This window comes from Alexandromys fortis, unplaced genomic scaffold (genome assembly GCF_014885135.2).
Source record: "Alexandromys fortis isolate MF-2015 unplaced genomic scaffold, M_Fortis_MF-2015_v1.1 scaffold_50, whole genome shotgun sequence".
NCBI classification, from domain to species: Eukaryota; Metazoa; Chordata; class Mammalia; order Rodentia; family Cricetidae; genus Alexandromys; species Alexandromys fortis.
The window spans coordinates 4858110-4874117 of NW_026067932.1; the positions used below are offsets into that span (position 1 = coordinate 4858110).

Here is a 16008-nt window from a genome sequence, read left to right on the forward strand (position 1 = left end):
CGACTTTCAGCTGTGGCTAAGGAATTAATGATGTTACCACCGTGTTTGCTTGGGAGTCTGCAGCCCTGGAAAACATCCTCCCCATGTCTTTGAGTATTTCAGCTCTGTTTCCTAGCTTCTAGGGTTTACATCCTGGGGGTGCATTCGCGTGCTCGGGAAATGGGACCAGATGGAAGTGACGATCCGCCATTCGACAAATGGCACGCACATTCCATTTCAGAGAGCCAGTGTGCATATGTCTGCCTGGATATGCTCATATGTTGGGTTCTTTCTGTTTCGTTCAAGCGGTTGGGACGTAAGTGAAGCGGTTACCTAGAATGTCAGCATGCACATTTTTCTCGAGGGGAAAGCAGAGCCCTGTGCTATGTCATTTTGTCAAATAGGACTGGATGTGGGGGCCGATGAATGGCATCTAAGCATTTTTTTTTTCTGACTTCCTATGGTTTGCTTTCCATAGCAGTCACCAGTTCATGGCGTAAATACATCTATTGTCTATGATACCCCTACAATGTAAACTCTAAGGGCAAATATTTTTATGCCATTTAGCTTTCTCACGCTTGGCATGTGCTAATGAGCAAATTGGCAATGACCGGGATAATGAAATGGTATTTTTGTTCCTCATCATGCTGAAGGCAACATAGCACAAAGAGATTTTTTTTTAATTTTATTGTAAGGGATAGACTTGTGTTTTAGGACAAGGTTGATGCCCACCTAACACTTATATGATATTCGCTGTATGCTAGACACTGTTCTCAGCCCCTTACCTCTAACCCAAACAGAAACCTTTGAAGCAGGGGCCACAGTTTCCCAATTTTCTGTGCAGGGACATTGAAACACTGAAACTGTGTGACAGAACCATGCTGTGATCCATTAGCCTGGTATTCTACATCACATATTCTTGAAGAGTAGCCTCTGGGGCTTGACTATAAGACATATCAGGAATTCACCCACCCTTTCAATGAACCAAACCGACCACACCCCATTCTTAAATACGCTATTCAGTTCAACCCAACAGTGCAAGGAGAATCAGTCCCATTTTTTACCCTGAGACGCAGTCATCTGGAGAGGTGATCACATCCCCTGTTTTGAATTGCCTCCTTCATTGATCTCCCTGCCTACCTTCTCTTCACTGGGAAAAGAAAAAGAAAAGAAAAACGGCATGATTAATGCTATAAATTAGCACTGTGGGGTTCTGTGCTAGTTAAAATAGTCCATTAGCAAGCCCAAAGCATATTGTCAGGCTGAATGGAAAATTTGGTACTGAGGATTTAATCTTAGCTTACTCATGGTGACTCAGATTCATTTGACACAAATTATGATAGAACGATGAGATTTAAATACATTAACACACACCACATTTAAAAGCAAATTGCCAGGCCAGTTGGGTTTCGTTAGGTTTATTTTCAAAATTAGCTAGTTGGTGCCTTAGCACAGAACGGATATGGTATTATAGGCTCTGTCCCCGTTGAATGCCAGAAAAAATTATGGAGAAGCCGAAACAGAATTGTAAGCTTCTTAAAAGCAGGTGAACATTAACTCTGGGTATATGGGATGTAATGACTATAGCATCTTTAGAATGACATTGTGTGCTAAGGGGCAGGGTCAAGGATGCCATGTCTTTAGGATAATTAGAAATTTGCCTGTTGTACATTTTCCCCCTTCCCTTGGATTTCTCCAACCCCAGCACAGCAGCATGATGTCACCAGTCCCTCCCTTCCCTTTTCATGATTGCCTATCGTTCCAGAGGCCAAAAGCAAGTGTTTACACCCATTCCTCCCCTGAGCTGATCAGTTTCATAAAGTCCAAAATGAAATGGCTTTATTTGGGATTTGCATCCCACTGCCCTTTTATAGAAAACACAGTTGCATATTATGCGACCTTGCTATCGCCTTATGTTATGGAATCTTAATGCCTACGCCCCCAAACTGAGGCTGCTCTTAGAGATTTCTGAACAATATTAAGTACTTGGTAACAAACCCTGATGATGTATCTTTAGACATGTATTGTGGAGATCTTCATCTACCTTGGAAGGAAAATGCAAAACATCCTTTGACGGATGACTTCCAAGATAACTTCATGGTTTTTCGCAGTCAGAGTCAGATCAACAAAGCCATGTTTCTACTACATGATGGATTTCCTTGCAGGCCTTAGGCTCTCTCTATATTGTGACATAGGCCGGTCCTTATTTAATAATCATTTATCATCGCCATGATAACCGAATCTCCAAAAATCACTGCCAGTTCTCACAGTCTCTAAGGGGTGTAATTGTGGGTGTTGAAGAAGAAGGAAGCGTGAAATCCGATTTAAGGGGAGCTGAAGATGTATCTCCATCAGTACCATCTACCAGGTTTTCTTCATGCACCCCAAATTTTCAGATGCCACCTTCTTCCCTGAACAACTTCTTCCAGGGGTGGTTGGACAAGGCTGTTTTGTTAGCATTTTTGGTACCTAGTCTTATATGTTATGTGAAAAATAATAATTTTCTGCTAACTACTTTTGCCTGTAGAAGGTTAAAAACATTAAAAAAAAAAGATAGAAAGATGGTGTTATCCTTCCTAGCCTACACTGACCACACACTTGCCATTCTCCTGCCTTGGCTGTCTGAGTATTGGGATAAGAAGCACATCCATTATAATGTAATTGAATAAAGGTTTCATATATAAAATATGTAGCATGATGTTTTGAAATATGCATGCATCTGGGAACAGCTCAACTGAGTTAAGTAATGCACTACTCCACAGATGTTTCTATGTGTGTTGGGAGCACTTCAAATCTATTTTTAGTGATTCTTCAAAGATTCCTATGTGCTGTTATAAGCTATAGTCCCTTTATTCAATGCATAGCTCAGGAGCATATTTATCCAAAATAAAACTTTACCCTTGAATACATTCCCCGTGTTCCCTAACTCCTACTTCCATCCCCAACCCCTGTACCATGTTGTCCTCTTTGGGGTTCAGCATTTCAGACCGGACATCTGAGAGGATTCTGCCTGTGCCTGGCCTGCTTCCCTCCCCACATGGTTCTTTGGTTTCATCCATGCTGTTGCAAAGGTCAGAGTTTCTTCTGCTTCAAGGCTGATAGCATTGCGGCTTTTATTTACACCTCATTGTCCTTATCCACACATCTGTTGACTGAAACTTAAGTTGATTCTGTCTCTGGGATCTTGTGACAAATGCCGCCGTGAACATGTACTTATAGATACCTCACCAGCAGGCGAATTTTATTTTAATTTTAATTTGCACCCAGTATGGGATTGCTGGATTCTGAACTGGCTGTGCCAATTTACACTCCCACCAATGGCCTTCAAAGCCTCCCACTTTTCCACGTCCTTGCCAGTGCATTATCTTTTGATAGTAGTATTCTAAAAGCGGTGGCATCATTTCTCAATGTGCCTTAATCTGCATTTCTCTGGTAGTTAGTAATAGGTGAGCCTTTTTCATATATCTGTTGGTTTTCTGTGTGTTGTCTCTTGAGACATCTCCTTGATCTATTCTGCCTGTTATTTATTTGGGTTCCTTGTTTTCATGCTGTTGAGTCGCTTGAGCTTTCTATATGCTTCGTATACTAACTACTTGCATGACATGTAGCCTACGGATACTTCCTCCCATCCCATTTGTTGCTGTTGCTGCTTCTCTGCTGATTGGCTCTTTGGATGTGTGGATATTTAGCTTGCTATCATTTCTATTGGTTCTTTTTCGTGTCTCTGTTTTAGGTCATAAAGCAATCACACCCATACCCGTATGCACATGGGCAGCACTAACTGGGTTAAGTGGGTTATGATGGGTATGGAGAGAAGAGGACAAGGAATTGGGAGGGAAATGTGGAGTGGTGGTCTGGGCGAAGCTGAGGGATAGCAGGAGTGAATCTGATCAGAACACGTAGAGATATACAAAATTTTCCAAGGATAGATACATAATAAAAATAAAAAAATCATGACTTATTCCAATGTCAGGAAGATGTGTTTCCGTTTCCCTCCAGTACTTTTACAGCTTCGGGCCCTACGCTTAGGAATTTAATCCACTTAGCGATTCTGTATGCAATGAAAGAGGCTCAATTTCATCTTCCTGCACCTAGATGCCCAATTGCCCCAGCATCATATTTTAAAGAAGCAATCTTCTCACAATGTGTATTTTTGGCATGTTTGTTGAGGATCAATTGACTGTTAAAAGTGTTAGTTTATTTCAGGGCTTTCTAGTATATTCCGTTGGCTTAAATGTCTGTTTTTATGGCAGCCCCATGCTGTGTTGATTGCTATAGCTTTATATATTTTGAAGTTAGGGAACCTGATGTTTCCAATAGCTTTATTTTTTTTAATGTAGGGTTTTTTCCCTACTACATTATAAATTTTAAGTTTTTTTCTATTTTGGTGGAAACAACATGATAATTTTGATAGGAATTTTTATTGAATCTGTAGAACACTTTGGGCAATATGTGCATTATAATAACATGGAAAACCTGATGCTTCCTTCAGTTTCTTTTGCTATTATGTAGGTTTCATTGCACAAGTCTTAATATATACCTATACATATATCTATAAAACATATTCTCTAGATCCCTTATTAATGAGATTGATTTCGTGGTTTCTTTTTTTAGATAATCTGTTACTAGCATTCACAGGGTGTGTGAGCCTATGAATGATAGTAACAGATTATCTAAAATTATTAACTGCCTAGCAGCAGTTTTCAAATGTGAACGGCATGAGACCAGAGCTGTGCAGAAAACAGAGACATATACCAAGGCTGACTTTCCGCCATCCATAGAATCTTGTTATTGGCCAGTGTGTGTCTCCTTCCCCCTTCCTCATGTCAGGAGGCCAAGACTCACATTTGTGAAGCAGTCACCATCCACTGGAGGTTCCAAATTGATGGCAAAGTCAGAAAGCCAAGTGATATTTTGGTGGAAATGCCCTTTCTCGGGGTTCCAAGTGCTCTATTGATGCCCAGGCATGGTGGTACAGTCCTATGGCCCTAAAGCTGAAGATTTCAAGGGCAGCATGGGCTAGATAGAGAACTCCAGACCAGTCTTGGATATACAGTGAGACCTTGTCTCAAAACTAAATAAATCAAAATAATGCATTGCAGTTGAGATACGGATCCATTGTGTTTCAACTCTGCACCATGATTCTTGCTTGAGGGACTTATCTGTGTCCCTTGATTTAGGCAAAGCATGGTTGGCGAATCCTTAATTCTTTCTATTGCACTGTATGAGAGAGACCTAAACTTCTGCCAGTTGTTACAAAGTTCAATTAGAGGTCGCGTTCCTGCTTCTACGGGATAAATTTTAGCTTTGTGATCTTTATTTCCTTGACTTCTTTTTTGAGGTGGGAGTAGATTTGTATAATGTCATGTGTCATGTCGTGATAAATCCATTGTCCTTTATGGTATCTTTCCTTAATGTCATTAAATACACACAAGTTAAGTGGGATGGCATTTAACTTGCTAAACTCTAAAATCACAAAACGTGGAATCTTCATCACCTGCTGAAGAAGGTAAACAGAGATACAGAGCCTAGATTGCCTGTGTACCCTACACCTGACATAAAAGCCTTTCTGATGTGTAAAGTTTACCTGTCTTATAAAAGGGATGACTGAGCTAGTCGTGTTAAGACATCTTTCCCAAAGTGAGCTTCAACTGATTTGAAAATGGGACTGGTTACAAAGAACATGGTCCACTGCCATGCCAGCCTATACCGTGCTACTGTCTCAGAAGTAACCTCTATTAAAGATATAAAAACGAATTAGCTTGAGTTCATGGACCATTGCTAATAAAAACACAGACTATTATCCCAGTTTCAAGCTAGGCTCCCCTGTCCTCTTGGTAACAGAATCACCAATTCCAGCATTTGATATGCCATCAAGAAACCTGGGGAAAGGCAGGTAAGAGAAGGGAGTTGAAAAAAATATGTAAGATTTACGTCTCAGTACCTGATGGCTTATAAAGGAAGTAAATGGAAGATATTTGGTTTAGTTTTTGTTAATTGAAGAAAAGTGGTAGGGAGTACCAGCAAAAAGGTAAGTAAAGAGTAGTCATATGGTGATAATGGCCAAATAAAGCAAAGAAATCAGAGTTCAGGGCTGGGAGTCACTTCCCCATCTCCCTGGTCATTGCACCCATCACGGAATGAGAATCTGCATTTTGGCTTTCAAGCTAGAGTCATCATGCAAGAAGAATACATTAATTTCGTATCTTCTCATCCCTTTCTTTTGGGGATAAGCACTGGGGTTTTCTGCTGTTTATTATTTCAAAGGCATCTATATGCTAATACATTTTATGCTAATTATTTTCATGTTTGCCCCTCAGGTTATGCTCCACATCACCCACCAGGGAGGATCATCTCTCATGAAAAACTTTCAAATTTGATTTTGAAAATTTATTCAGAAAAATTTAAGCCACGCTTTTTTTCCCAACACAAGAAATAATATGCTCTGGAGAACCTGCTAATTCACAGAAAATGGACTGGGCTAACATTCGGGTTCTCATCCTACCACAGTCCTCTTGAGAAAGACGGCCAGGTACACAAAGCATTTAACATTCTGACATTGAAGTAATGGAAGTATGATTAAAATAGAAATCTAATAAGATACTTTGAGAAACCACTAAATTACTCTGCGTGGTCCAGGAGGAGGAAAGGGCTGGTTTTATCTCTCTGCCATGTCTGGAATGTATTACTGTTTCTCTTGCTATAGTATGGTGTTTTAATTGTGTGCCATATTTTTTTTAGCATTCTTTCTAAACAGTTAATTGTGATATGGTAGTGTTGATGCCTGCAGTTGAGACTGTGCATACAGGAAGGACTAGGAAAAGTAGAAATAAATAAATAAATAAAAGCAGGACAAAAACTCCTGCAAGAAGCTAGCTTGATGTTTCTTCCAGTACTTTCATGATGGAGATTTTCTCTGTGAAATTGTCATTTGTTTTAACAGCAAATTGCTATTTGGAAAAGAAATTATTTGATTAGCCTGTCTTTATAACATTTTTCAGGATGTTCCTCTTCTGAAGATAAATAGGCTTGATACATAATTCCTCAACAAAACGTATCGAATGTAGACAATTGGGGATAGTGTTCTACACTCCTTCCTGGGTGGAAATTGGACTCCTTTTGTTTCCAAGCACTTTGGGAGGACCAGAATGTCCTAGTACACTCTCCACATTGTTCTTAGTCTTGTTCTGTACTGGAGAAAAGCAATGTGCCTGATATACTGCAGGGAAGAGGGGGTAGCCATCCTGCAGATTCAAGTTCATTCTGTGATCAGCCTCTTCTTCACCTGTTTCTCTCTGCACCTTCCATCAGCTGTGCCTGAACGCCTTTCTGTATTTTCTATGTTCCCACTTTAAGTCCTTACTGGTAACAGAGTTTTGCCAGAACTGCAACCCATCTGTTAGAATGTCTTCTCCTGACTGGCTTATTTTAATGGCCCTTGAGTTCCAAGACACCTTTGTTCAGTAAGAAAGTATCTTTTCAGGCTTGGGGGGACAAAGGTCCCTTTCTAGTAAGAGACCAGATACCTTAAGGAAACTCTTCAAATGGAGTATGGAGAGAGAGGAAGCCAACAAAAGGCAGGTGACGATAGCTACAAGAACAACAAGATAGCTTGCCAGACAGCCAAGCACTATTTCCACATTTTTAGCCACAATCTCTATAAACAAGATGAACCATTGCTGGGGCTATGTTAGTAAAGCAGCTATAACAAATGTTTGTCCAGTAATGATAAAATAGTATTCTGTTGCAATCTGACAATGTATAATGCATTTTGCTGCAGTCAAAGACCTGTGTTATTATTTTATGTGGTAAACTCCAGGGACCCATCATTGTTATCATTTTATTCTACCTACTTACCCAATCACAAAATAGCTGCACATTTCCCCTTGAAAGTTGGGACTCAAGAATGATTTATGAAACTACCACAGTAGCCCTAATATAGCTCCAGTGAATAAGTCCTTTCTTCTCATCGCCTTGAATGTTTTCAGTGAATAACTCAAACATAACCCAAATAAGGACAACAATCTGTGTGTCATTAGGCGCCAGCATTTAGCAGCTGCTGCTTCTGAAGCACGAAGCACACACCCCGATTAAGAACGCGGCTAGGATTGTACTGTATTCCTTGTGAGCTGAGTTCCTCAAGCACGGGAAACAGAGAGAGCTACACAGTTTGTCTACAATTGCTGGAGCTGAGGTAAAGTTTCAGAGGCCCCGGCTTTCACTCCCCGAGAGCAGTAAAGTTGGCTCAGCACACTCCTCAGGGTGTGCAAGGTGCAATGTGACTGGAGACTAGCCTTCCTGTCTCTGCCCTGCCTGTGGAACACGGTTTGAAGCTTCAAGCTTTGGGAAAATAAATAAGCCTTGGTCTGAGTCCCAGCTTGAATACCCTCACATGTTCAAATCTCCTGGCCTCCCTCAGCCCCATTCTTGAGTTCAGTTTGCTGAAATTATCTGTGAGAACTCAATAGGACTTGGACAATGTGTTTTTTGAATGCGCCCCACAGTAGATGCTCAATAGACAATACTATTAAATATTATCTTCTGTTATCATTGCTATTTTAATATGAATGATTTGGTTTTTTGCTATTAATGATATTCACAGGTAAGAGACTTGGACTTTTCTCGAGTGATATTAACTGTATAAGGAGATGGATGCTAAACACTTCTGCAAGTAAAATGGTAAAAAATAAAAATGTTAAACGTGATCTAGTGGAGGCCTAGATCACAAAGGTCTAGTGTGACCTATGAACTTTATTAAACATAAGGTAGAAATTTAAAAATGTCATCAAATTTTGTTGCTTATCACTAACCAATACCAAATATTCAGGTGATCCTGAAAGAAAGGCAATTACAAGCAAGAACTTCCTGCCCTCGCTGCCAAGCATCCAGATGTCCAACTAATGAGCTTGCTCCATCCCTTTGTGAAGGGCACTTGACATTATGCAAAGCCTCCTTGCGATTGGCCCCCTTGGTTGCTGGCTGTGGTGGTCTGTAGGTAACAGGGCTATAGAACTAACTGATTAGCATGAAGGCTGTCCATAGGAAACGATGGCCTGCTGGATGAAAGACTCTAGTGAGCTGTCAAGATGCCCCCGTGGGTCCTGAACATCTTAGAAAGGCATGCAGACAGGTCTCAGGCCCTTAAAAAGTTTATCTCTGCTTCTAAATAAGAGTAAACAGGATTGGGTTCACTTCCCCACAGAAAGAGAAGTCAGATGCTAATTAAAACTGTGCAGCACTGTAAAGGATCGTGGCATTCTGTAATGAAAAGTCAGCTTTAACTTCTAATTGGATGCCCACAAAAAAGGAGAGGCAGAAAAGGAAAAAAAAAAAAAAGACCCACAAATATATTTGCTAACAAAGGTTCTTATTGTACACCAATCTCATTTAAAGGGAGAAATCTTCGTTTTCCCTTTGTCTTGGGGAAGATTTTAATGACAGTCGAATATTTAGTAGGATAGTCTTGTCAATGGAGATTGGTTATGCTTTGTTTAATTTCACTCTCTCCCGTGGGTTTCCCACTTCCCTGCAACCACCCTCCAAATCTACAGTGGCAGAAAGCTGGTGCTCGCACGCTGTTGCACTTGCTGGCATTTCGTCTTAATCATTTCCCCGAAGTAAACATGGGTTTCCCTGTGCTTAGCATATAGTAGAAGTGAACTAAAGAGCAATTACCGGGAAACAGCCACAGTCGAGTTACGCTGGTGCCTCCCGGTGCTGCCCTTCCATTTCATCAGCCCGCAGAGGGAAGATGGAGAGATTTCTCTTCAAATGGGCAAGACTTGGAATTTTTCACAGTCACCAGCCAGAGAACAGAGTCAGAGAGGTTTTCATTTGTAAGATTGCCTTTCTCTTATCTGCTGGTCTTGTCTCCCAGACCGTCTGTCCGTCTCTAGAAAGCAAAGTCAATAAAAAATGATGAGAGTCGGCATCTCACGCACATACACCCTTAAAGCATGAAGCAGTGGTGTGCGGGAAATATTTTTCTGACCTTTTCAAATTGCATCCAACTGTCTCGGGAATTTCTCAGGGACTCGAGGTAATAAGGTTCAATCCATTTTACCGTCTGCCTTCAAATTTAGTTCCTCCGGAGCTGGAACTTCTCTCTTCCTTGCATCCTGACCCTGGCATCAAGTCTGTACAGAAACCCATGCATCTCATCTTTTTGTCCACTCCATCTCAGATTTTGTTCTCTTTTACCACAGTATGGAATCTACAACCATGTCGGATTTCCACATGCTGCCCCCTTCAAAAACCAAATGTTAACCTGAGACGAATTTGATTATGTAGTCCTTTGAGAAGCCCTTGTTGAATTTAATTAGCTTTTAAATTTCATTCTCTTCTTAAATCTCAGGTTTTTACCTGTGTGATTTGTTCCCTCAGTGGGCTTTATTAAAAAAAAAAAAACTTTTTCAACTACACTGTGGGCACTCTTTTAAAAAAAATACAAAGGAAGCAAAAACATGGGAGTTTCTTTTGTTCTGAATCAATTTTTGCTTTTCTTCCATGAGTCCAAATGGAACGGACAAGCTCTTTGGCAAGGAAGGGAATTACCCAAGTGTGACATGTTAAAAAGGCAGCTGAGTGGTCCCATTCTTCACTGTTCTCCTTAAAGGAGAACGGAAAACAGAAGCTGGGGACATTAGTGTTTTTTTTCAACCTCTTGAAAGCTCCTGATGTCCAGAAGCCTTGGCAAGAAGTCAAGAGCTTCTGAAGCTTTCAGACTCATGGCTTCCCATAGGGCATGGGCCTCTGGAGTTCTAGGACATTCCCAATCCAACAGCTCACTCTGTTCTGTCATCCCATCCCTTGTCCCTTCTTGCTCTCTGTAGAGAGTAGACTCTTGGCTGGAATGATCTGTGGTGCCCAGAGGTGAGGCCCTTGACCAACAGCTACCAGGAGGAGGACAGTTTTTTTCAAGTTGCACATCTTAGAGTCTCTCCTTTCTTGTACAGTAGTTTGTTGAACCTGATGACATCAGATCTATGGCTTCATAAAGCTGTGTGGTTCTAGAAAACCCTGTTTAGAAAGCAGGCTTTGGGGAAGAGGATGAAGGGATCTGTTTTCCTATTTCTAGCAATGGATATTGTTCTTCAAAAACTAGATCACGTGGATTTATACCAAAGTTCATCATCAAATTATCCATAATATATGGCTTTCTTTTCCATTTAAAAACAATGCCTAATTTGGGGAGGGGCATAAAATAAATCCATGGTCTTCAGAGTGTGTTTAAGTGCAAGCTGCTATTTTGTCATTTGGAACTGAATTCTTAGTAGTGGTGTTCAGTGTCCATTGACAACCTGGACACAGTCAGCTGGCACTTCAGAAGAGACGACATAAAAAAGTAGGATTCCTATCCACCCACTATTTGAAGTAAGACTAGTGTCTTATCACCAGCTGGAGAGTAAAGGATTTCACATGTAGTTAAAGCAGATTGATTTCCGGAGGGAGCTAACGCACACCCAAAGTGTGTGAATGTAGGTGTGCATGTGGGTCTTTGTGTGTATAGGTGTGTCTAGCCATGTGGGAGGCATGCACACCACACTGAATTGGAGGATAAAAGGCAGCAATAACACAGCCCAGAGAACCCATTTTCTCCCCATGGATGCTTTCTTTACCATCATTGGAAACTTGGCTGTGCCTCGTCTATGGGAACACAGAGTGCATGTCACTCTACTGAGTCATGCCTCTGTCTCATTCCTAAGACATCATTCTTGTCTATCTTCAGGACTGGTAAATAAAATGAAGTCACTAAATAGACTTGCCACTGAAATAGGGAAGTGTTTGGAATCGATCAGATTTAAAGTGGGGTGAATTTGTACTGTGTTCGCCTACTTGACTGGGTGTCCTTAGAAATGTTGGGGGAGGGAAAAAGGAACTTTTAGAGGAAGAGGCACACAGGGGAAAGGAAACCTAAATAACAATGCCAAGGACAATACTAACGTTTCATAAAAAGTAACTGTCAGGCATATCATAGATGGTAAGACAGGGACAACGGTCCCACACAAAGGGAAGGAATTGAGCCTAGAGAGTTTGCAACTGGATTTGTTTTGAGGGGGCAGAAAGAGGATTATTTTTACATGGAAAAGAACAAAAGTCACTCAGCTGTTCTGAGTCACAGACATATCCATGTTTCCTGATTCCGCGCCCCTCTTTCCCTTCTTCCCACATCTCCCCCTCTTTCTTTGTCTTATGTCTCTTTCTCTTTTTTCTTTTTCCAAAAAGAGAACAGAATAAAGCTAGAATGTTGAAGCATCCCTTTTTTTAAAAGTGGGGCTCCCATGCTTGATCTGTCAGAGAATTGCCTTCAGTAGAGTACCAGATTTAATGGTGGCCAAGAGTGCATTCACATGCCCATCTCTGTTTGTGTTGATATCTACCCAGGGTAAAGGGGGCAGGAGTATGGGAAACAATTTGAAGCAAGAGTGTGCTCAGGCATCATCTATCTATCTATCTATCTATCCATCCATTCATCATCTAGCTAGCTATCCATCCATCCATCCATCCATCCATCATCCATCTATCTATTTATCCATTATCTATCTATCCATCTATCCATCCGTCCATCATCTATCTATCTATCCATCATCCATCCATCATCTATCTATCTATCCATCCATCCATCATCTAGCTAGCTATCCATCCAGCCATCCATCTATTTATCCATCATCTATCTATCTATCTATCTATCTATCTATCTATCTATCTATCCATTGTCTGTCTATCTATCTATCTATCTATCTATCTATCTATTGTGAGCAACTATTTCTATTTGAATAATGTTTGCCTATCAGGATATCTTGGAATATTACATTCATTCAAACATACAAATGAGAATTTGTTTTCTATTTGCCTCCAACATCTCTGTAACAAAAACAAACAGTCTTTATTGCAAAGCCAGGCTTATTACTGTGCTGTCCGCTCAATGGAAATATCGACGCTCAGGGATTCAATTTTCCTATTATGACAATGTCTAAATGCTCCACGATGTGGCTCAGGGACAGGGCTCCATTATTTATCAGGGTGAACTGGGACTCTTCAGGTTGCCACGGCATCGCTTAGGCTTTAAGCCAGGGTGGGCACCTGCCCAGCACATTGTGTGTTCCCAGACACATCAGATGGGAACCTGATTCAAATTTAATCAGAGTGGCTGGATCTTGAAGGCTGTCACCAACACTCACTGCACACACATTCTTTCTAAAGAGAGTGCTTGGAAAATCCAGTCACCATTTTGCTAGAAACAAATACAGCCCTTTAAAAACAATGTCAGATCTACATAGAAAGAGCCAGCATAGTTTTAAATGCAAATGTAGAATTTGAAAGTGTCTCTCTCCCTCGCTTGTTCCCTCCTTCTCTCTCCCCTTGGGTTTGAGGTCTCTTAAATATGCATACAGTCTCGATCCAGGGTTTAGGAAAGACTGTACACTTTGCACAAGATCCCCATTGGCTGCCACTATCAACCTTCCTGGAAACACACTCAAAATAATGTGAGCAAACAGGCATAAATCAACTCTCAAACTGCCTGTCACACCCAGCTCTTCCTCAGCCCTTTGCTTGCTGACAACACTGCTCAGCCTGTGGTTTCAGAGCCACACACCTGCCCTTGTGCTGTGATCGGCTGGTAATCTCCCCTTGCTGTCAGGCTCCAGCAGTATTTATTTTGCCTTAATTGGAACCCCGCTGTCACCCTGTGGGATCCTCCCCCTTGGCAAGGCAATATATCCCTATAGACCGAGAGCACTTCTGCCATGGTTGGGTGTAACATTATATTCAGAAATAGCAGCATTGGGATCAGAATTGAACCAGAACCTAGGTTAATGGAGTTTCTTGGTGTTTCTATTTTTGGGTTTGGTTTTGGTGATAGTATTAGGAACTCACGATTTTTTGTGTTTCTCAATGTTTATCTTCGAGGTTGAAACAGCACAGTGAAGGCTCATGTTGATAACGTTGCCAGAGTTTCCCCTGCATTAGCTCATTAATCCATTGCTGGGGTCAGAAGGAAACATGGGAATAGCTGTCAGTGTGTCCAGTTGTCACCCACCCTGAACTAGGAAGCAATCAACACAGACGGTGGGTGGGACACTCTCGGCAGAAATAGCGCTCTTAGGTGTATGCCTGTCCCCTCTCGCTTTCTACACAAGCCAACATGGCAAGATGGCTGCAAAGTCTTACTTTTCTTACAATTAAATGAGTTCAAATTTGCAACTCAAGCCTGTTGCTCTTAACTTTGGGTGTCAAAACAAGGTTTGTTGCTCCCTTGGTCTCCGCAGACAGCCCATTGTGGACGTTTGGTTTCAGCACATCTGCTTTTCTCTTGTGCTAATTTTATTTTCATCATTAAAGTTCATGAAGACTTAATCATTAGCCCTCTAATTTTCCAGGAAAAGGAAAAAAAAAATGTTGATGTATTGAACTGGCTACAGCAAAAGAAGATCAATCTGACAGTGTAGGTTAATAGCTGGGAACAAAACGCATCCATAATTAGGAGAGAAAGGACGTTCCTTGTTCCTTCCAGTTTATAATAAAAAGCCCCTTGCCAAAGTGTCTTGGAAAATAATGCATTCAGACTGAGCCGAATTACCGCCTAGCACATTCTATTTATCTGTAGCTTACAAAGCAGCTGCGTTTTTTGTAAGAAGCGATGAATGTGGTATTCCTCCTTAAAGGTAGAGGAGAAAGAGCACCCCTTGTTTTGTAATAAGGGGATTTTCAATTTAAAAGAGAGAGCGGGCCTGTTGTATGGAGTAGGGTTGTTACAGCCACTGTATTCTCTCTCGCCCACCAGGAGGCTAATAATGAAGGGGCCAGGGAAAGAGGCCAATACTACAAGGGTTATCTCCCCTCAGATGCTGGAGAAGTTGGAGGAGGCAGACTCGCTTCTGGATGACATTCAGAAAGGCTGGAGCGATTATTTGGAAGAGAAAACCCTGCCTCTGTTTTCAAAGGTAAACAGTTTGTTTCATCTCTCAGTTGCATGTGTTCGTACAAAAATATGTCTCTATAAAGATATCTATAAAGTCTGCCTTTAAAAAATAGCACACAATCTTTTCAGGTACGTGAATATTGACAAGACCTGCCCGTCTAAAGGTCCCGTCCTTAGAATCCTGCCTTAGACAAAGGATGCACTTGGAGCCCGACCACACCTTAAACCACATTTTGAAGGATCTGCCAAGCTCACTTTTAATCATGAGAAGGAAATTACCCACATGGAGGCAGCAGAAAATGAGAAAGTAGAGTTCGTGCCGCGATTAATTCCAGCGAGTGCCAAGGGGCTAGTTGAGGAATGGCTTCATGAGGTGAATATCTGTAGCTTGTACTTAGGGTTTGCTTAGCGTATAATCATTTTCTCTTCCAGGAGCAAATACGATCCTAAGTGTATTTCCCATCCAAGCAACGCTCAGGGCGTTTGTGAGGACATTGACAGATTTAATATTGGCCTCGCCCTTGCTGTTATTTATGATGACTAGTGTTACATTTATAAATATGCAAAAATCAATTTAGGTGGCAAGGCTCTCTGAACCCCATGCTGTCCCCAGCCGTCTGTCTCCATGTGCAGTGCTATGCTGTGTGGCATGCCCAGTAGTTTATGTCTCTGTGTATGTATGTGTTCTTGTTCTTGTCTCCGCTCTGTCATGAATGTATGTTGGGAGAATTAGCCAAATGATAGGATCCCAAAAGATTGGACCCAAGACTTTCATTTGATTTTTGGAAAAAGTATATATATATATATTAAAGTATCCCATTGTTTTCAAGTCATACCAAGAGGGAGGGCACCAATTGGGTAGGAGTTATCACGTAACCAAACAACCAGGATTCAAATTGAACATCACTTTCAGTGTCAAATTAGTTTGAAGCCTCCTCCTTGATGATGGCTGCTTTAACCCCTGGATTTTTATTTGTTTAAAAAAAAAATCCCTGACTTCATTCTCAGGACACTGCAGCTCTTCTTGTTTGCATTTTTTCTAAAGATTAGATCCAAGAAAAATACTTATTTACTCCACCAAGACTGTCATTACTTTCATGATTACC

The 16008-nt window shown here is 41.1% G+C and overlaps 1 long non-coding RNA gene across 2 annotated transcripts in view; it reads left to right on the forward strand.

The window, feature by feature from the left end:
- Positions 1-15703, forward strand: part of LOC126503829 (uncharacterized) — an 87847-nt gene extending 72144 nt beyond the window's left edge. For both annotated transcript variants that reach the window (XR_007592410.1, XR_007592411.1), the window contains exons 9-11: positions 6300-6511; positions 14765-14924; positions 15032-15703. This is a non-coding gene — a long non-coding RNA (uncharacterized lncRNA). The remainder of the gene's footprint in view (positions 1-6299; positions 6512-14764; positions 14925-15031) is intronic.
- The last annotated feature ends 305 nt before the right edge of the window (positions 15704-16008 follow it).